Consider the following 22,039-nt stretch of genomic DNA (forward strand, 5'->3'; position numbering starts at 1 on the left):
ACAGGAGACCCTCACGACTCCTGTCTTAAGTGCTTGGGTGAGTCTCATCTTACAGATAAGTGCTGCATCTGTAAGGCGTTCAAGCCCCGGACTAAAAAAGAGCGGGACGTTCGCCTGAAACAGCTACTGATGGAGGCAGCATTGACTCCCCCGTCCTCGGCACCGTCAGCGGCACCGGGAACAAGTGCCTCCTCGGCACCTGAGCGCACCCCAACAGCGAAGGCTCCAAGTCACCAGCCATCACCGGCCCAAGCTTCCGCCCGGCACCGCTCGCTCTCACCTCGGAGCAAGAAGCGCAAGCCTCCTGCGGCTGCTATATCCACACCGCAGTCCGAGCGCTTAGCCAAGTCGGACCGCCCGGCACTGTCATCTGCCACGGCACCGACGTCCTCCGCACCGTTGATTCCGGCCTCGCAAGAGTCGTTGAGTCCGGTGCCTACCAGCTCCCTGGCGCGAGCCATGGTTGAGCTTATTGTGCCCTTCACTCCGGAGACGTTCTCCGCGGCACGGGACCTGATCGCCTTGATGGAGCCTGAGCTGCCTCGACCCCTGGCACCGCCGGTGCGGGTCCCTCAGTCCATAGGCAAGCCGGCCCTCGTGAGGCCTTCTTCTCCCAGTCCCAAGGAACTTCGTCAGTCCCGGTCCCGGTCCAGGTCCTGCAGACGCTCCCGGTCCCGCCATCGATCCCGCTCCCGCGGCCGCTCGCAGTCCCGGTACCGTTCCCCATGGAAGTACCGGTCGTACTCGCGGCACCGCTCGAGGTCCCGGTTGCCGTCCAGATACTACCGGCACCGCTCCTGATCTTGACATCATTCGTGGCACCGCACTTCTCGCAGCCGATCTCGGCACGACAATTCCTGGCACCGGTCGACCTCCTGGCACCGCGCTGGTCGCAGGTCCCGGTCGCACTCTCTGCACCGTCAGGACTCTCAGTACCACTCTCCGGCACTGCATAAGGACGGTTCCACTGGATGCAGGTCTCCGCCCCACCATGGCCGCCCCGCCCCATCAAACGGTCTCCGCCCCACCATGGCTGTCTCGTCAACTGTCGATCTCCTCCCATGCAGAAACTGCTTCATACGGGGATTCGGACAACCAGCAAGGTCCTCATCAGTGGCCTTTTTGGACACCTTGGGCCTACCACCAGAGCCAAGGTGACCCATATCTACCACCGCGCTCCGGCCCTTCCGAACATCGGGCGCAAGAGACCACGGTGAGCAGACCTCCCCTGGCGGGTATCGAAGAATCCCTAACCCATGTCACAGACCCACAAGAGCCGCCTCAGGACGTTCCACAGGACCAGGAGTCGCTCCAAGACCCCCTGGTCCCCAGGGTTTCTTCCTCCTCCTCCACGGATGAGGCGGTGGCGGGGACGGCTACATCTGGACCGCTTCCAATCGACCTCAGGTCACACCAGGACCTCCTGGGCTGCGTTGCTCTCAACATCAACTTACCTGTGTAGGAAGTTCCTGAGGTAGACGACCCGGTTGTCAGCATATTGTCGACGGAGGCTCCAACAAGGGTGGCCCTTCCTTTCATTCGCTCCATACAGGCTCGGGCAGATACAATCTGGCAAACCCCGGCATCCATACCACCTACAGCCAGAGGGGTTGAACGAAAGTATATGGTTCCATTCAAGGGGTACGAGTACCTGTATGTGCTCCCTCCTCCTTGTTCGTTAGTGGTTCAGTCCGTCAACGAACGGGAACGCCATGGCCAACAAGCCCCTGCGCCTAAATCGAGGGAGGCCAGGCACATGGATTTGTTGAGAAGAAAGATCTACTCCGTGGGAGGCCTCCAACTCGGTGGCGAACCAGCAAGCCCTCCTGAGTAGATACAACTATAACACCTGGGAGGCAGTAGGGAAGTTTATAGAGCTCGTCCCGCAGGACTCCCGCCAGGAATTCTCAGCTCTCCTGGAGGAAGGGAAAAAAGTTGCATGGACCTCCCTCCAGGCCTCACTAGATGCTGCTGATTCAGCAGCTAGAAGTGTCGCCTCTGGGATTGCCATGCAACATATATCATGGCTGCAGGCGTCAGGTCTGCCACCTGAACTGCAGTATACTATACAGGACCTACCCTTTGACGGCCAGGGCCTCTATTCCCAGAAGACGGACCCTCGGCTTCAGAGTCTGAAGGACAATCGCGTAATCATGCGTTCGCTGGGAATGCATACGCCGCAGACTCAGAGACGATCCTTCTGGTCCCAACCTCAACGCCCCACCCCCCGCCTCGACCGAGACCGGACTTCTCCAGAAGGAGAGGCCGTACCTCTTGCAGACGACAATCTGGACCTCGGGGATAACAGCTCCGGCCCCACCAAGCCACTGGCGGGACCGAAGCCAAACTTTTGAGGGTGCGCCTGAGAGCATTGTACCAGTTACCTCCCAGGATCCTTTTCAGTTAGCCAACCGCCTTGCCGCATTCCTCCCTGCATGGTCCCAGCTAACATCGGACCGCTGGGTCCTCCGCACGGTGGAGTGTGGCTACCATCTTCAGTTTGTTTCGATCCCTCCTTCCCACTCTCCCTCCCTGTCCCTCTTCAGGGACCTCTCTCACGAGCAACTCCTTCTGCCCGAGGTTTCGAGGCTCCTTGCGATGGGAGCTATAGAGGAGGTCCCAGAGGACTTAAGGGGCAGAGGGTTCTATTCCAGATACTTCCTAATTCCCAAGGCGAAAGGGGGCCTCCAGACCATCCTGGACCTGCGAGCACTGAACAAATTCATCAGGAAGTTCAAGTTCCGCATGGTGTCCCTGCGAAACATCATCCCTTCCCTGGATCCCGGAGATTGGTACGCTGCTCTCGACATGAGGGACGCATATTTCCACATCGCGATTTACTCTCCGCACAGGAGGTACCTACGCTTTGTGGTGAACTGTCAACACTACCAATTTGCGGTCCTCCCCTTTGGCCTCTCCTCGGCCCCTCGAGTATTCACGAAATGTATGGCGGTAGTTGCCGTTTACCTCTGCCGTCGTCGAATACATGTTTTCCCATATCTTGACGACTGGCTTATTCGAGGGGCCTCCGAGGCTCAGGTTACCGCACGTGTAAACGTCATCAAGGACCTGTTCACCCGTCTAGGCTGATTATCAATCTAGACAAATCCATTCTGCTTCCTACGCAGAAGATAGAGTTCATAGGGGCCATGCTGGACTCCAATCTTGCGACAGCCAGTTTACCTCCACAGAGGTTTCAGTCTATAGTCTCCCTCATTCAGCGACTGCAAAGCTTCCCAACAACCTCTGTCCGCACCACCCTCGCCCTACTCGGTCACATGGCTGCGTGCACTTTCGTGACAAAGCACGCAAGACTCCGCTTGCGCCCTCTTCAGACTTGGCTCGCCTCGGTCTATCGTCCACGCAGGGATGCCTTGGACATGATAATCACGATCCCACCAAATGTGCTGGGCTCCCTCAACTGGTGGCTGACGCCCTCTCTAGTGTGTGCCGGTCGCCCATTCCATCCGCCACAGCCCTCGGTGTCTCTGACAACAGACGGTTCCTCTCTCAGCTGGGGTGCGCACTTAGGGCACCTTCGCACCTAGGGCCTTTGGTCCTTTCAAGAGCTGGACCTTCACATCAATGTCCGTGAACTGAGAGCGGTCCGACTGGTGTGCCAGACCTTCCTGCATCATCTACATGGCCGTTGTGTTGCTATTTTCACGGACAACACAACGGCCATGTATTACATAAACAAGCAAGGAGGGACACGGTCTTCCCCCCTTTGCCAAGAGGCGATGCGACTGTGGGACTTCTGTATAGCCCACTCGATAGACCTGGTAGCCTCCTTTTTCCCGGGAGTCCGGAACTCTCTCGCGGATCACCTGAGCAGGTCCTTCCTGTCCCACGAATGGTCCATCCGTCCGGACATCCTCCTTTCCGGAAGTGGGGCTTTCCCCAGATAGACCTCTTTGCCTCCAGGGAGAACAGGAAATGCCAGGGGTTCTGCTCCCTGCAGGGTCGCTCCCCGGGCTCACTCTCGGACGCATTCCTAATCCCCTGGAAAGGGAGTCTACTCTATGCTTTTCCACCCTTTCTCCTAGTCCACAGAGTCCTGCTCAAGCTCCGCAGGGCCAGAGCCAGGCTGATCCTGATCGCTCCGGCGTGGCCGAGGCAGCATTGGTACACCATGCTGCTCGACCTATCCCTAACGGATCCGATACCACTGCCACTCTGCCCGGATCTTATAACGCAGGACTTCGGCAGACTTCACCAGCCGGACCTTCAGTCCTTACACCTGACAGCGTGGCTGCTGTCTGGTTAAACCAATCTGAGTTGCGCTGCTCCACCCCGGTTCAACAGGTCCTCCTGGGAAGCAGAAAGCCTTCCATGTGGGCGACATATCTCGCGAAGTGGAAGCGGTTCTCCCATTGGTGTACACAGCGTAACCTTATTCCTGAAGCCGTATCAGTCCCTATTGTCTTGGACTACTTATGGTACCTCAAGGAGCAAGGGCTGGCGCTCTCTTCGATAAGGGTGCATCTGGCTGCAATCTCCACCTTCCATCCTGGGGAGTCGGGCCGTTCCACCTTCTCTCACCCGATAGTTTCGAGGTTCCTTAAGGGCTTGGAATGACTCTACCCTCCGGTTAAGCTCTCTTCCCCTACCTGGGATCTCAACCTTGTACTAATTAGGCTCACGGCCCCTCCCTTTGAGCCATTAGCCACTTGCTCGCTGCTGTACCTGTCCTGGAAGACGGCCTTCCTCATCGCTATCACCTCGTCCAGACGAGTATCAGAGCTCCATGCTTTGATTGTTGACTCCCCGTATACAATCTTCCACAAGGACAAGGTACAGCTACGACCACACCCGGCTTTCCTTCCCAAGGTGGTCTCTGCCTTCCACATTAATCAAGACATTTTTCTACCGGTCTTCTTCCCGAAGCCGCACGCATCGCGCAGGGACCAACAGCTACATTCCCTGGATGTCCGCCGGGCCCTTGCCTTTTACATTCAGAGGACAAAACTTTTCAGACGTTCGCCCCAACTATTTATAGTGGTAGCAGAGCGTATGAAAGGTATGCCTACCTCTTCCCAGAGACTCTCATCATGGGTAACGTCCTGTATCCGGACGTGCTACGACTTGGCCCGCGTCCCGATTGGCCATCTCATCGCCCACTCTACTCGGGCTCAAGCCTTGTCCGCCGCTTTCCTGGCCCACGTTCCCATCCAGGAAATATGCCGCGCAGCTACCTGGTCGTCCGTACATACTTTTGCATCTCACTATGCGTTGGTCGAGCAGTTGAGACAATGCCGCCTTTGGCTCAGCGATCTTACATTCCTTAACGTCTCGCTCCGACCCCACCGCCTAGGTAAGGCTTGGGAATCACCTAACTGGAATGGATATGAGCAAGCACTCGAAGAAGAAAAGACGGTTACTCACCTTTGTAACTGTTGTTCTTCGAGATGTGTTGCTCATATCCATTCCACACCCGCCCTCCTTCCCCACTGTCGGAGTAGCCGGCAAGAAGGAACTGAGGAGCGGCGGGGCCGGCAGGGGTATGTATCCGGCGCCATAGCGGCGCCACTCCAGGGGGCCCCCTGCCGACCCACCGAGTGTTGCTAGGGTAAAAAATCTCCAACGAACGTGCACGTGGCGCGCACACACCTACTGGAATGGATATGAGCAACACATCTTGAAGAACAACAGTTACAAAGGTGAGTAACCGTCTTTTATGGCCTAATAAATCCTTGGGTGGCATGGGACCACCCGAACCTGACAGACTGCCCCCTCTCTGTACCATACAGTCTCAGCTGCGGTCAGCTGGTCTACCGAGCTGGATCCCCCTTTTTATGAAAGAGAGGAGGTGACTGGTGGGATGTTCTCTGTGAGGGTGTTGAGACTGCAGAACTTGTCCCCCCACCTTAGTCTGAGAGAGTCTGAATTTGGTGTCTTTCTGGGCATGCTGCAAAAGAATCTGTTTGAGAGGATTTTTGGAGAGGGCTGAGTGTGGGCGTCCTAGATAATGAAGGGCATGTCTATGCTTCAGTTAAACACCCACAACTGACCCGTGACAGTTGACTGAGGCTTGCAGGGCTCGGGCTTTGGGGCTGTAAAATTGTAAGGTAGAAGTTTGGGCTCGGGCTTGAGCCTGGGCTCTGGGACTTGCCCCCCACCTTGTGGCATCCCAAAGTTCAGGCTCCGGGCCTAAACACCTACACTGCAACTTTACAGCCCCACAGCCTGAGCCCTGGGAGTACAACTGCAGTATAGACGTAACCAAAGGGGAATAGGTGGCTAGCTGGCTAGCCTGTGGAGCCTGTCATTTTAAAGCTGCTGAGATTGAATGTAATTGTATTTATTGTATCATAATACTTGTAACATTCGTGGGAGACTACGGGCCTACCCAGAGTGCTCTGCAAGAACAAGGCCCACACACACCGTGAGTTATTGGCTTTAATGAAAGTAAAGTGACACACCCGCAATGGGGACTTCTGGCGTTGCTATCACGGAGGCAGGGAACCCAGCACTGAACCTCAGCTCGGCCTGGGTTGGACTGGGAGCATACAGCTATATATACACAATACAAAGCAACTCATACATATTCAAGAAGGGACTTCCCACAGGCTATGTCCGCCGTTTGGCCTAAGGCCATACAAACTGGTTTTAACCAGTTAAAAGCAAGTTATAACTGGCATGCCGTGTCCTACAATGACCGGCCACTTAGCAAGCAGGGGCTTTTCACAAGGCCGCTGAGAAAGCAGAAATACCCTAGCTAGGCCGTGACACAGTCTTTCGCAGTCCCCTACAATACTAGAGCACCTAAAGCCTTGGATAGGCATCATTATTTAATTTTATTTATATAGATTTAAAATAATAAATACAATTTAATAATAAATAATTTAAATTAATAAGTAATTAGTTTGCACAGTTACTAAAAACCAATCAGGAAATACAGGGGTTCATCTTAACTTGTTCATGTTGCACACACAGGTAGTATTTTCAATTCCTGGGGGGTTTTTTGGTTCTGTTCTATTCAGCATACGTGTTTATACTGACCTCTTTATTGTAGTACCAGAACATCTTCTGGAAGCCCATTAAACAACATGGCTTCACATCTGTCGTTGTTCTCCCATCCTCTCTCCAGAGGGAGAAGTGTGTGCACTATTAGAGAAGGCAAGGTCAAAGAAATGTGCCTTGTGCTTGAAAAGGAAAGGGGTTAGGTTTGTGATGGTCCTTAGAACCTGGTGGAGTTCATTCCACAGTCTCAGACCAGGCCTGGGGAAAGTTCTGTCTCCTGCACAAACAAGCTTTACTCTTATTGTTGAGAGTTCCACTGGGCCAGAGGAGGAAAGTTGTCAGCCGTGGTCTTCATCCTGGAGTTTTATCATAGACTATCAGGATTGGAAGGGCCGGGCCTCAGGAGGTCATCTAGTCCAACCCCCTGCTCAAAGCAGGACCAATCCCCAGACAAATTTTTGCCCCAGATCCCTAAGTGGCCCCCTCAAGGATTGAACTCACAACCCTGGGTTTAGCAGGCCAATACTCAAACCGCTGAGTCTTTTAAGTATCCTGGACCCAGGCTGCAGAGCGCTTTGAAGATAAAGACCAAGACCTTGAACTTGCTTAGAAAGTCTATGGAAAGCCAGCATAGAGAGCGGAGGACAGGTGTGATGTGCTCACTGTAGCCTGTGTTGCTGAGGAGACGTGCTGCACCATTCTGTACTAGTTTCCTGTGTTCTGAAGGTTTTGTGCCCAGGTGTATCTTATTGCTGTAATGAAGCCAAGAAGTGACAAAGGTTTGCATAACTGAGGATAGTCATATCCTGTGTACGGTATAAAGTGTTCACTGCGAAGGACACCTGCTGTACCAAGCTACTGAGTTAATCTTGTTATACGGTAGAAACCTGGGCCTGGATTTTCCAAAGTGTTGTGTGAATATGGAGGGCAGGAGTGGGGATGGAGGGTGCCTGGTACTCACAGTGAGCAGTGGGCAGAGGTCCCCAAAAAGCCACAATTCAAGTTAAAATTGATCAAACCCAAATTGGCTTTTTCAAAACCTGGGAATTTTTTGGAGAAAGTTAGTAAATACCCAAAACGTAGGGCCTTGTGCATAACACAGGTCACAGAATTTCAGCCACTAATTCCTGTACTGAGCAGAACAAGTGGTTGAACTAGGGCACGTATAACCATATGGCTGGGTCCCTCCAGCACAATTGTTGCTATGTGAGTGGGACTGAAATAAATTGGGCCTCTATAAATCAGAATGTGGGCCTGATTTTCCTTCTGTTACACCTATGTAAATCAAGGGTAACTGTGCTAAAATCAATGAGGCTATGTCTGTGTAAAACTGATGTGAGAGCCCTGTGTGTGTGTGTGTGTGTGTGTGTGTGTTTGTATCTTTCTGAAGGCTTCTCGCAGCTCAGGACTCTTCTCTCTGGATGGGAAACATTTAGCATTACTGTAAGTCATCCCTGTTAAGGAAGCCTTTGAAATGGTGATATTTCTGTTACCTGTACTTACAGCTGTTCAGGGGCCACTGACCCACAAAAAAAATCAGTCGTGGGCCACACACAGCCTTGTGTGGGGGCGGGGCACGGAGGTTGCGGGCTTCCCCTAGGCTCCAGGGTGGGGTGAGAAATGAGAAGTTCAAGGTGCAGGAGGGGGCTCTAGGTTGGGGCAGCAGGGGGTTCATGGCTGGGGCAGTGGGTTCGAGGTGGGGGTGCAGGCTTTGAGAGGGTGTTAGGTGGCGAGAGGGGGTTTCAACCTTGGGCGGGGGGTTGGGATGGCGGTGTGGGCTGTGGGAGGGGATTGGGAGGTGGGCAGGGGCTCAGGGCTGGGGTGTAAGAGGGGATGAGGGATGTGGGCCCCCGCCGGGCACCGCTTCCCTCAGGCAGCTCCTAGTCAGCAGCACAACGGGGCTAAGGCTGGCTTCCCCCCATCCTGCCCTGCACTGCTCCCGGAAGTGGACACAATGTGGCCAATGGGAGCTGAGGGGCAGCACTTGCAGGCAGGGGTAGGGACATACGAACTCTGAGCTTCCCTGATTGCCCCTACGCCTCATGGCCTCTGGGACAGCCAACCAACTGGCCTGGCACCCTAGCTTCCACCTGCAATGGGGTGAGCACAGAGACTTGCCACGGGGCAGATGAAATTAAGCAGGAGGCCAGATCTGGGCCAGAGGTTCCCCATCCCTGGATCTAGCCCATTGTGTAGTTGTGAAAGAATCACGTTATAGGTGTTCCTTTGTCCTCCTGCTGTGTTCAGGTTACCATTATATACTGTCAACAAACAAGCATTTAGCTCCCCTGAGGGCATTCTGCCATCCTCCCCACAGATTACGAAAACAGAGAGCAGAGGAAACTGCCTTGGGTTGATGTTGGAAGATCACATAGCGAGATAAAGTATAGCTAATATATGCAGACTAGTCTGAGGGTTTTCCAAAGGGACTGTGATAAATATCCCAACAGACGATCTGGTAACCTGTGAATTACAAAGACATTCATAATGTATGTTGTTCATGCTAGAGCAACAGAGCCATGGACCATGTATGCTGGATTAGGACAAAGGCAAGGAATCCACTGAGACACTTCAAATTTCAGTCGATAACGCAACATGGGAGTCAGATCGACTTGGGGGAGAGACAACAGTTCATTTCAGCCCTTTTAAAAAAACAAATATGCCAAATGCTTGAAAGAGTGAATGAACTCTCAAGTGCTGCCATCCTGTGACCCTCTGCAAAGTACACCATCCCACAGTCTGGTAGCCACACAAGACTTTTTGGTTCGTGACCTTAGGGAATGAGATTATGATTCATAAGGGGTGTGATTTAGCCCGTCCCCTCTAGTTCCTAATGTCTTGTCCCATCCCTTTTTCTGTTACACTGAATCTGATTCTTCCCCCAATCCTTATAGAAAGAAGGCAACTTTGTAATAAGACTATTGCATTTATGGGACATGTTCTATAGTGCATCCCTTAAGACCAACACTTAAAAAGTGTATTAAGAACCTACTTGCTGGAGGACTAACTTGATACTAGCTGGTGGGAGTATAGGCTCAGGGAGGTGGGGTTTATTAGAAGTTATTTCAGGCCAAACTTCTAGCTGCTCATTGGACAGAAAAACTGCTTCCTGGGAGGCAGGCAGTGCACCCTTGGGGAAATGATCTGATGGTGCATAGAAATACCTAGATGGATTAGATTGGGGTAGGTTTTATGTTCACAATGCATGACTGGGGAACCTGGAGTTCTGAGCTCCTTTCTGAGCTCTGCCATCAGTTTTCTGTTAACCTCTCTGAACCTCAGTTTCCCCTCCTGCAAAGGGGATAATGCTTTCTGAGCATGGAGACTGAGAAGCTCAGTCCTTCAGTATTAGTAAAGCACTTCTTGAGAGCTTCTGACCGACAGTGCTCTGGAATTTGGAAAGAACATTTTCAATCTTAATTTTAAAATGTTTGAAACAACTGCCTAAGACAGGTGAGGGCAAACTACGGCTCATACGCTGAATCCGGCCCATCAGGGCTTTTAATCCCTCGCGTGGGATTGCCAGCCCTATTGCACAGTGGGGCTAAGGCAGGCTCCCTGCCTGCCCTGGCCCCTTGCTGCTCCCGGAAGCAGCCAGCACCACGTCCCTCTGGCCCCTGGGGGAGGGGGAGAGCTCTGTGCTGCCCTTGTCTGCAGGCACTGTCCCCTGCAGCTCCCATTGTCTGGGAATGGGGAACCGGGGCCAATGAGAGCTTTGGGGGCGGTATCCACAGGCGAGGGCAGTGCATGGCGGAACTGCCCACCCCACCCCACCTCCAGGAGCTACTGCCAGACATGCTGGCCACTTTCAGGAGCGGTGTGGGGCTCGGGCAAGCAGGGAGGCTGACTCCCCAACCCTCTACCCTGAGCCCCCTCCTGCACTCCACATCCCTCCTGCACCCCCAGTCCTCTGCCCTGAGCCCTTCCTGCACCCTTTACCCCTCCTGAACCCCAACTCTCTCCCCTGAGCCCCCTCCTGCACTCTGCACCCCCTCCTGTACCCCAAGCCCCTACCCTGGTACACCTCTCACACTCTGCACCCCAACCCCCTGTCCTGAGCCCCCAACTCCTTGCGCTGAGCCCCTTCCTGCACACTGCACTCCCTCCTGCACCCCAACCTCATGGCCCTGCATGCAATTTCCTCACCCAGATGTGGCCCTCAGGCTAAAAACTTTGCCCACCCCTGACCTAAGAGGATGTGAAGTCAGTACAAACTCCACACTAGCCAGGAAGGGTTAATGAGCTGCAGTGTCCTCTGTCATCCCCACTTTGCTTCACCTGCAAGAGCTGTGAGGCGTAGAGGGGGTGGCTAAAAGGAGAGAGAACGCTGAGTGGAGAGGAGACTGGGAGGGAGAGCAGTTTTTTGTGCTGGCTTCTGAAGGACAAGTTGCATAGCACTGCCTGCAATATGCCTGTCTTATTGGTCGTAGTCCCAATATGCCTGGCTTATGCCTGGTTATAGTCCCAGCCATAGATAACTAGATACCAGAGCATCCTTGTGTTTACTTTGTTGCCTGGGCCTATCGTGTTCCCCTTTTGATCTGGAGTATTACTCTATACTGCTCTATTTGAGACCTGCTTGCGGTCTGAATGGAACTCCTGCAGTCAATGGGGCCCGCCTGAAGGGGACGACTGTCTTCAATAGGTTTGCCCTCTATCGGAGTTTATGCAGTAATTAGTCATGAGCGCAGAAGCAACATGGTCAAATGGAGGGCAGGGAACAAGTGAAACTTAATCAGTTCTCCCACCAAACATCTTTCAGCAAACTCTTTAGACTGAGAGACCTTGGATAATCCTCCAGACTTTGATGGCTGGCCGGCAACCCTCTCCCACTACATGGCTAGACTGGTGCTGTCAGCTGCTTCATATAAACAGCCTATACACTCTGGAACCTTCTCACTTCACAGTGTATCACTATCATAAGCATTCCCAAATCTAGACCTTAGCGTCCAGAAATCTGGGTGCCTGCATGAACCCCTCTAAGCTTAATTACCAGCTTAGATTTGATCTCGCTGCCACCAGCCAAAAATTCCAGGGTTTTGGCTCCCTCTGGTCTCCCCAAACCCTTCTGCGGGAACCGCAAAGACTCGAATCCCTGAGTCTTACCACAAGGGAAATAATCCCACTTCCTTCTCCCTCTGGTCCTCCACCAGCAATTTCTCTCTGGGCTAACCTGGAAGAGTTATGATGCAACCTCTTTACATCCACAACCCAAAGAGCATCTTTCTCTTCCACAAAAGAACATGGCCAAGATCAAGGAAACAGAAATGATTCTATCTCTCTTCCCCTCCCACCAATTCCTGGTGGCTGCAGAGCTTTACCCTCGTAGATCTAACACAAAGAGAATTTCCTTCCCTTCGTTCCTTAGCCTACCAGAGAGAATAACTCAAACAAGTCTTAAAAAGAAACTTTTATATAAAACAGAAAGAAAAAAACACATGAATCATAGATCTCTGCATCAGTTGACAATACACCAGGGTCATTACCTTGAAAAGAAAAATATGATATACAGCCATATTCAAAAAGATAACAATTTAACAAATCCCAGCAACTACAACAATGTAAATACAAAAAAACCATAACGGCCTATTGTTTCCTTCACCTTTGTACTTACAACGTTGAAGACTAAGATTAGGAAGCTTAGGCAGATAGAAAAATCCCTCTCATAAGCTGGAGAGCCAGACAAAGACACAGACCTCAAAAATTTCCCTCCTCCCTGAGCTTTGAAAAATCCGGTTTCCTGATTGGTCCTCTGGTCAGGTGTTTGGTTCCCTTTGTTAACCCTTTACAGGTAAAAGAAACATTAACCCTTAGCTATCTGTTTATGACGATCACAGAAAATAATGGAAGGCTTTGCTGCCTGTCATTTTAATGCTGCTTATGATGCCCCAAAAGAGCGCTCCCTCTATAAAATTGATTTGCAGTAAGTGGGGTCTCAAAATGGTTATTTTATGTGAAAAACATGGTACAATGGGAATTTTTTTTAAAATCTCATTTAATCAAACTGTTTATAGTTTAAACGTACGGGTTGTATTGAAACATAGAACTGGTTGCAAAGGTATTCACACTTTATTGCTGTGCATTAAAGGAATTGTGTTGACGGATATAAGATTCATTCCACTGGTGGTATAGCTGCACTTGGTGGTATTAATATCTGTTTGCTGCATGACCACTAGAGGAGGCATTTTATTGCCAGTGAAACGGTTGGGAGCTCTGGGCCTCTGCATTAAACATTGTCCAGATACAGAAAGACCCAGCCTTGCAAAATCAAGCCCACAGTCCCCTCTCAAACCCACCTGAGTCTGGCTTGTGAAAGTTGTCTGGGTCAGCTGAGAAAGCATTTCATGCCCATTCTGCCATTTCTTTTATTTTAATACAATGTAAAAGCTGTGTGACACCTACAACAGCTTTACTCTTGGGGCCTTAGAATGGGGCGCACAGCTCCACTGCGTAAGTGTGGCTACTTGGCGTGAGGAAAGTGGGCTGGATTTGCTCCATTAAACACCAACCATGTCTGCTTTGCGCTGTTCAAAACATAAAATGAAGGTCAGGAGTTAACAGCCTCGTAGACAGAAATAGAGAAGGCAGGACACCTTGGGAAGCTCAAAAGAAGGAATGATTTGTAATGCTTGGGTTAGATCATTTTGATGGATGTCATAGTAGAAACAAAAGTCTAACGGCTTGAACCAAAATCAGATAAAACTGTGTCATTGACTTCAGTGAGCCCTTAAGAGAAGGACTTGGAAGCGGGGACAGTGACAGGGTCGGATTAACTCTCCTATGGGCCCGGGGCTATTAGATTTTGTGGGGCCTCCGTGTATAAGTCTTTTTCCTAATTTAAAACAAAACAATCACTGTTATGGCATCAAGGCTATTAACGCTATACTAAACTTGCCTTTTAATTAACATAAAGCCATTCTGTGGTTACATTTCAGTCTTAAAACATGTAGAATATAGTTAATTCAAAATAGCCTACTTCTTATCTTAGGACAGCTGTTATATTTCTTTCTGGGGGGGAGTTTGAGTGCAGGAGGGGTGAGGGGTGTGGGCTCTGGGAGGGAGTTTGAGTGCAGGAGGGGTGACGGGTGTGGGCTTTGGGAGGGAGTTTGGTACAGGAAGAGATTCTGACCTGGAACAGAGAGTTGGAGTGCAGGAGGGGGTGCAGCGTCTGGGAGGGAATTTGATTCAGGAGGGGATTCTGACCTTGGGCAGGGGGTTGGGGTTCAGGAGGGCGGGTGATGTGTAGGCTCCGGCCGGGAGGCATTTACCACAGGTGGCTCCTGGCCCACGGCTTAGCAGGGCTCAGGCAGGCTGCCTGCCTGCATGCCGTGGCCCCACGCTGCTCCTGGAAGTGGCCCACTGCTGTCACGTCACTGCCTGTCTCCGTGCACTGCCAAGGCTGCAAGTGACCAATAGGAGCTGCTGGGACATTGCTGGGGGTAGGGGCAGCGTGCAGAGCTGCGCCCTCCCCTCCTTCCTACAGGGCCCACTGTGACATGCCAGCAGCCGGCCATCTCTGGGAGCGGTGTGGGGCCATGACATGCAGGCAGCCTGATTGAGCCCTGCTGTGCTGGGGCCCCCCTTAGCCTGGGGCCCAGGACTGAAGCCCCTAATGCCCCTGTGTTAATCTGGCCCTGGACAGTGATGTCTTTGGGAATTGGAACATGTAAGAGGAAATGTGGAAAAAAGATTCTGTTAGAAATGAGCATGGACCCACAACCCTGGCATGAGCTGCTTTGTTTTTTGGTTGTCTGGTTTAAATTCTGCTCTTATCTGTGTGAATTTCACTCCTCTTGAAAGTGAATAGCACCTGCCAGAGCCAGGCATATTGCATGCAGGTGCTATGCAACTTCCCTCCACTCTGACTGGCATGCTGCCTGCTGTTCCTGTCTGCTGCCTGCCTTGCTTGAGCAAAGATGACAAATTATGTGGTGGGGGTTTTCTGTCATGTTGATAAATGACTATTAGGAGGAAGTTATCAAACTTGTACTTGGAATTCTAAGTCCAGTTTTGCACTCTGGACACAATGGATTAATGTTTATTTCACAAATCCAAGGATTCTTCTGGCCCCGCTATGCAAGATATTTTTAACCTTCAAGGTTGTTTTTGAATAGGGGGAGCTGATAGCAACCCATATATAGACTTTGTCTAACACTATTAGAAAAGATTGTTGCAGCCTTTTTTTGAGATGCTCTTACTCCTCCATTAATCGCAGCCATGAAATTTGGCAGAGACAAAGCCCTAGGACTAGCAATATGACTCTTTATTTTTTGTCGCAGGAAGTGTCATCCAGGTTTGACTGAGTTACAACCTGTTTAAAAAAATATCATTTTCTTTCTCTTGCATTCCTTAAGAAAATATTGTCAGTGTGCCAGACTAGTAAACTGGACATTACAACTTGTCAAAAACATTGTCAAAAAATTGAGAGGGGGTGGTTTGATAATGAATACACTTATTTTCATAGAAAAAATACATTTTTCTCAAAATCTTTCGTTTTTCACCTCCATTTGGAACAGAATTTTCAAAATGTTGACATTTTTGGAAAAAAGCCCTCTTTCTCTCACTTTTTAAAAGTATAACTTTCTCCCGTTTGTTTCTCCAGAGAAAAATGGTGGCAAAAGTTGAAAATACTTTTCCCTCTGCTTTCTCATTTTTTTCAAAAGTTGGGAAATGCCATATTTATGATTTTCTCCCCCTTGTGCATCCCTCACAGTCTTTAATAACGTGGTCTCACACTGTTTTTTTCCACAGAATCCTGCCTCTTTCCATGAACAGGATGGATGCACAGGGGAGCAGGATTAAGGTTGCGCAGGCAACCTTAGAACTGGCCTTGACTTTGACCTAAAGAATGTTCTTTTAACATGGGTAGTGGTCGTCTTTCTACATAATGTAGGTCTATGTTGTGGTAACATCTAGAGGCCTTAGCCAGGTCAGAGAGGGTTTTGTTGTGCTACATGTTGGAGGAACAAACTGTGAATGACAGTCCTGTCCCCAAAGATCTTACAATCTGAATAGAAGTGACAGATAAGAGTAGGAGGGAAGTATTGTTCTTCCCATTTTACCGATGGGGAAACTTTTCTTAGGTACCATTTTTATTGCCTTTTTTCCTCTCTGGTTTTAGTTTCACAAAGCTGTCATGTCAATGGAAGAGTATGCAAGGGGAGAACGTTCTGCCATTGATTTCAATGGAAGCGGGAATTGCAGTCTTAAATGTGATTTGATATGCCAAATGATAAAATGGAATGGTTATTACATGCTGGATATGACTTGCCTGGGGGATGCAGTTTTGCATCCTTAGCGGCAACTGTACATGAGGAGGGGTTTGCCCTCGGAGCAAGGCGGATGGTAGTACTGCAGCTGCCTTCACAAGGATGGGGCAGCATTAAACTGCATCTGGGGGTCCAGAGGATGGAGGCCACCTGGAAAGATGAGCCAAATCAGCACATTTGTCAGTTGCCCTGGTCTCTGCTCTCCCCAGCAGTTCAAAGTCTTCTCATGGGGCAGAGATTTTAGGCTGACTTGGTGTCACTGGGGACTTGGGCCATGAATTTGGCCCAATATTTTTCAAAAAAATCTTTGAAGGCACCGTTTATTATTTAAGAAACAAACCAACCAATTGCAAGTCAGCAGAAGTGTTTCTTTGGTTGCATAATGCATTGTGGGGCAGCAGAGCAGGGACAGCCAAGCAAATGTATGTGAGGCGGACTTTCAGTAGTTCGTGTTGCCCCTCTTAGCCTAGCCTTGCATGAAACTTTGATCACCCCAAACAGCATCTCTAGTTGTCTACCCATATCATGATGATGACGACAATTTAAAGACTAACGATGAGTTTATTTTATTCATCTATTTAAAAATAAATTAGTCAGCAGGTGGATGCAATTTCAGCCTGGCTCTCAAGTGCACTCAGTATAATGTCCACTCTTGAGTTTGCAGATTACCCTGGGCCAGCGCAATCCATTAGGCGACCTAGGCGGTCTCCTAGGGCACTGACATTTGGGGGATGGCGACCGCAGAGGCTGAACATCCGGCCGCCGTGGTCGTCTGTGGTATTTCAGGGGCAGGATTTTCCACTGCCTCTGTTGGGGCCGCCGTTTTGGGGGCGGGACCTTCTGCCACCTAGGGCGCCAGAAAGGCTGCCGGCGCTCCTGAGATCACCCTGTCAGATTTACCTACTACAAAAGATGGTTAAAAGTCTATCAAAGTTGAAATCCTTCCTACTTTCCCACCATCTCTCCCCCTTGTAGTCTGCCCTCCCAGCATCTTCTCTACAGAAGAGCTTCTCAGGGAACTACCACTTGCATCTCTGTGGAACTGAACAAGTGGGGGCACGGAGGGGATAGCATTGATTTCATGGCGGAGAATGGTCTATCTTTTCTTAGTGGTTTCCCTCACAGTAGGGGCTGGGCTAAGGCAACAGAGTTAATGCCAGATACACTGCTACCTCGATATAACGCCACCCAATATAACACAAATTTGGATATAACGCGGTAAAGCAGTGCTCCGGGAGGCGGGGGAGGGCGCTGCGCACTCCGGTGGATCAAAACAAGTTCAGTATAATACAGTTTCACCTATAACGCGATAAGATTTTTGGCTCCCAGGGACACCATTATATTGGGGTAGAGGTGTACTTCGTCTACTGGGTTAATGAAGCGCTGCACTAATTGTATGTCACTGGACCAGCTGAGTAGGAGCACATTTTTAATGATGAACCTGAAGAGTACTGGGGAGTTTTTAAATAATGAGTGTTTTCTTGTATTCATTAGCTCTGCCAGGTACCCCACCAGTTATTTTGGGGGCTTCTTAGTAAATTGATTTTAGCTATTTGTGCTAGTGCTTTTAGTCATAAAATCCACAGTGGCATCTGTCAGAGTTTGAAATATTTCTGGATGTCCATCCTCCTTGCCGTCTGTTTGAATAATAATGGACAGATTTTATTTGGGATAATGAAATTAAGTGGAGGAAAATGGTTCTTCAGGACAGATTCTGTTTAACAGAGAGATTGTGCTTTTTGTTTTGGCATCTAATTAATTTTTTTTTAAAGTTATAGTGAAAGAAATACTCCTGTATTGCTGAGTAAGAACTCTCATTTAATGTAATCCATCTGGGCACATTGGTTGGCCAATTTTTGTGCTGCACATAGAAGCCTTAGCAGACATCTTTGCTAAGAAGGATGGTCCAGTAGTTAGGACACTCGCATAGAAGCTGAAAGACCTTGGTTCAGTTCCCTGTTCTGCTACAGACTTCCTGTGTGGCGTTGGTCAAGTCACTTAATTTCTCTTTGCCTCAGTTCCCCAACGTAAAATGGGGATAAATGAAGTTGGACGGCACCAAGCAGCAGTGCATTACATCAAAGACCGTGAGGTGCTCAGGTACCCCAGTAATGGATGTCATGTAAGTAATGTAGATAGACCTGAATGCCATTATCCATTACTGCTGATGGGATTCATACACTTAAAAGGAGACCACCAGACATGTGCTTTGCCTTTCCTATGGTGAAAGAGAATGGAGTTGATGGGGATTGTGGGACAATTGTTTAGAGTTCTTGAAGCCGGGATCTATCTCCTTCAGAACGGGCAATGCTTTGTTTTTATTTGATGGCAAAAGAATGCTATATCATTTCAGCCTCTGCATTAACTAGGAGGTTCAGAAACTCTGCAGCAAATGAGAAGCTGCAGGTGTGGGGACAACTGTCTCCCTCACTCTTGGCAATTATATAGACGCAGGCACCACTTTTTGAAAAATAAATGAGCTTTAAAGATCTGACACAAAAGTAACTCTGTTTAACTGGAAAGCAACTTATCACCTCTTCCCAAAAGTCTTCTGCTTCTTTTCTAAATAAAAGCTTTGAACTCTTTGCTCTTCATCTGATGCTTATTAATGTTCTCTTTCCACTATATTCCTTGGAAACAAGTTGCAGAATGCTAAGTAGCTCTGTTGGTTAACAATCCTTTCCAGACGTTACTTGCTGTCCATTTAGCCCCTCTGGGTATCAAGGCAGCCAGAGATTCAAGTGGCTGGTGCAGTCCTAGCAGTAGCTGCAGAGGACAGATCTAGCTCTCTGGAGCAGGACTTTACATGCTGGTTGCCAGGCCTCATGCACAAGATTCGTCCGTCTTGCCATGTGTGCCCTGCATTTTTATGTCTTATCTAAATGTTCACTTAGAAGTGGCAAAGCTGCAGTTAGACAGTAATACCAGAGTGGCCAAACAGTGCTGCCATAAGGATCTCAAATAACAGCCTCTGGATGATCAGAAAATCTTATAGTTTCTAATGACTCTGGTATTTCAGTAAGGAGTGGGAGTGATGTGATTTATTTATTTTTTTTAATTTCATAGATTCATAGATTCATAGACTCTAGGACTGGAAGGGACCTCGAGAGGTCATCGAGTCCAGTCCCCTGCCCTCATGGCAGAACCAAATACTGTCTAGACCATCCCTGATAGACATTTATCTAACCTACTCTTAAATATCTCCAGAGATGGAGATTCCACAACCTCCCTAGGCAATTTATTCCAGTGTTTAACAAGAAGTTCCTAACTGTCAGGGTAGTTAATGTCCAACCTAAATCTCCCTTGCTGCAGTTTAAGCCCATTGCTTCTTGTTCTATCATTAGAGGCTAAGGTGAACAAGTTTTCTCCCTCCTCCTGATGACACCCTTTTAGATACCTGAAAACTGCTATCATGTCCCCTCTCAGTCTTCTCTTTTCCAAACTAAATAAACCCAATTCTTTCAGCCTTCCTTCATAGGTCATGTTCTCAAGACCTTTAATCATTCTTGTTGCTCTTCTCTGGACCCTCTCCAATTTCTCCACATCTTTCTTGAAATGTGGTGCCCAGAACTGGACACAATACTCCAGTTGAGGCCTAACCAGCGCAGAGTAGAGCGGAAGAATGACTTCTCGTGTCTTGTTTACAACACACCTGTTAATGCATCCCAGAATCACGTTTGCTTTTTTTGCAACAGTATCACACTGTTGACTCATATTTAGCTTGTGGTCCACTATGACCCCTAGATCTCTTTCTGCCATACTCCTTCCTAGACAGTCTCTTCCCATTCTGTATGTGTGAAACTGATTGTTCCTTCCTAAGTGGAGCACTTTGCATTTGTCTTTATTGAACTTCATCCGGTTTACCTCAGACCATTTCTCCAATTTGTCCAGATCATTTTGAATTTTGACCCTGTCCTCCAAAGCAGTTGCAATCCCTCCCAGTTTGGTATCGTCCGCAAACTTAATAAGCGTTCTTTCTATGCCAACATCTAAGTCGTTGATGAAGATATTGAACAGAGCCGGTCCCAAAACAGACCCCTGCGGAACCCCACTTGTTATACCTTTCCAGCAGGATTGGGAGCCATTAATAACTACTCTCTGAGTACGGTTATCCAGCCAGTTATGCACCCACCTTATAGTAGCCCCATCTAAATTGTATTTGCCTAGTTTATCGATAAGGATATCATGCGAGACCGTATCAAATGCCTTACTAAAGTCTAGGTATACCACATCCACCGCTTCTCCCTTATCCACAAGACTCGTTATCCTATCAAAGAAAGCTATCAGATTGGTTTGACACGATTTGTTCTTTACAAATCCATGCTGGCTATTCCCTATCACCTTACCACCTTCCAAGTGTTTGCAGATGATTTCTTTAATTACTTGCTCCATTATCTTCCCTGGCACAGAAGTTAAACTAACTGGTCTGTAGTTTCCTGGGTTGTTTTTATTTCCCTTTTTATAGATGGGCACTATATTTGCCCTTTTCCAGTCTTCTGGAATCTCTCCCGTCTCCCATGACTTTCCAAAGATAATAGCTAGAGGCTCAGATACCTCCTCTATTAACTCCTTGAGTATTCTAGGATGCATTTCATCAGGCCCTGGTGACTTGCAGGCATCTAACTTTTCTAAGTGATTTTTAACTTGCTCTTTTTTTATTTTATCTTCTAAACCTACCCCCTTCCCATAAGCATTCACTATGTTAGACATTCCTTCAGACTTCTCAGTGAAGACCGAAACAAAGAAGTCATTAAGCATCTCTGCCATTTCCAAGTTTCCTGTTACTGTTTCTCCCTCCTCACTGAGCAGTGGGCCTACCCTGTCCTTGGTCTTCCTCTTGCTTCTAATGTATTGATAAAAAGTCTTCTTGTTTCCCTTTATTCCCATAGCTAGTTTGAGCTCATTTTGTGCCTTTGCCTTTCTAATCTTGCCCCTGCATTCCTGTGTTATTTGCCTATATTCATCCTTTGTAATCTGACCTAGTTTCCATTTTTTATATGACTCCTTTTTATTTTGTAGGTCATGCAAGATCTCGTGGTTAAGCCAAGGTGGTCTTTTGCCACATTTTCTATCTTTCCTACCCATCGGAATAGCTTGCTCTTGGGCCCTTAATAGTGTCCCTTTGAAAAACTGCCAACTCTCCTCAGTTGTTTTTCCCCTCAGTCTTGATTCCCATGGGACCTTACCTATCAGCTCTCTGAGCTTACCAAAATCCGCCTTCCTGAAATCCATTGTCTCTATTTTGCTGTACTCCCTTCTACCCTTCCTTAGAATTGCAAACTCTATGATTTCATGATCACTTTCACCCAAGCTTCCTTCTACTTTCAAATTCTCAACGAGTTCCTCCCTATTTGTTAAAATCAAGTCTAGAACAGCTTCCCCCCTAGTAGCTTTTTCAACCTTCTGAAATAAAAAGTTGTCTGCAATGCAGTCCAGGAACTTATTGGATAGTCTGTGCCCCGCAGTGTTATTTCCCTGTACCTTTCAGTGCCTAAAGTAGCCATCCTGAATAACAATTTCTTTTTGATAACTGAATTACAGAAATGTCCCTAACTTTCTAACTTTTCCCTTATACTGTCCCAGCATGTTTCCTGTGGCTAACTTAGCTTTACACTTAAATGATCAAGGTAAACCTGTGCGAATTTAATTAAAAATAAAAATCAGACCTTGGGGGAAAAAAACATCCCTTTCCCACAAGAGCCCCAGGTGGCTGTCAGAAAGTGTTTCCTCATTCTGAAACACGAGTGATTTGTAAGCTGCTGCTGACCCACATTCATTGTGTCCTCTTTGGTAGCAGGGTTGTTTGG

At 48.8% G+C, this 22,039-nt stretch overlaps 1 protein-coding gene across 16 annotated transcripts in view; it reads left to right on the plus strand.

Moving 5' to 3' along the window:
- Window positions 1-22,039, plus strand: part of CTIF (cap binding complex dependent translation initiation factor) — a 345,954-nt gene that overhangs the window by 175,887 nt on the left and 148,028 nt on the right. The gene's annotated exons all lie outside the window — the stretch shown is intronic.

This window comes from Chelonoidis abingdonii, chromosome 6 (genome assembly GCF_003597395.2).
Source record: "Chelonoidis abingdonii isolate Lonesome George chromosome 6, CheloAbing_2.0, whole genome shotgun sequence".
NCBI classification, from domain to species: Eukaryota; Metazoa; Chordata; order Testudines; family Testudinidae; genus Chelonoidis; species Chelonoidis abingdonii.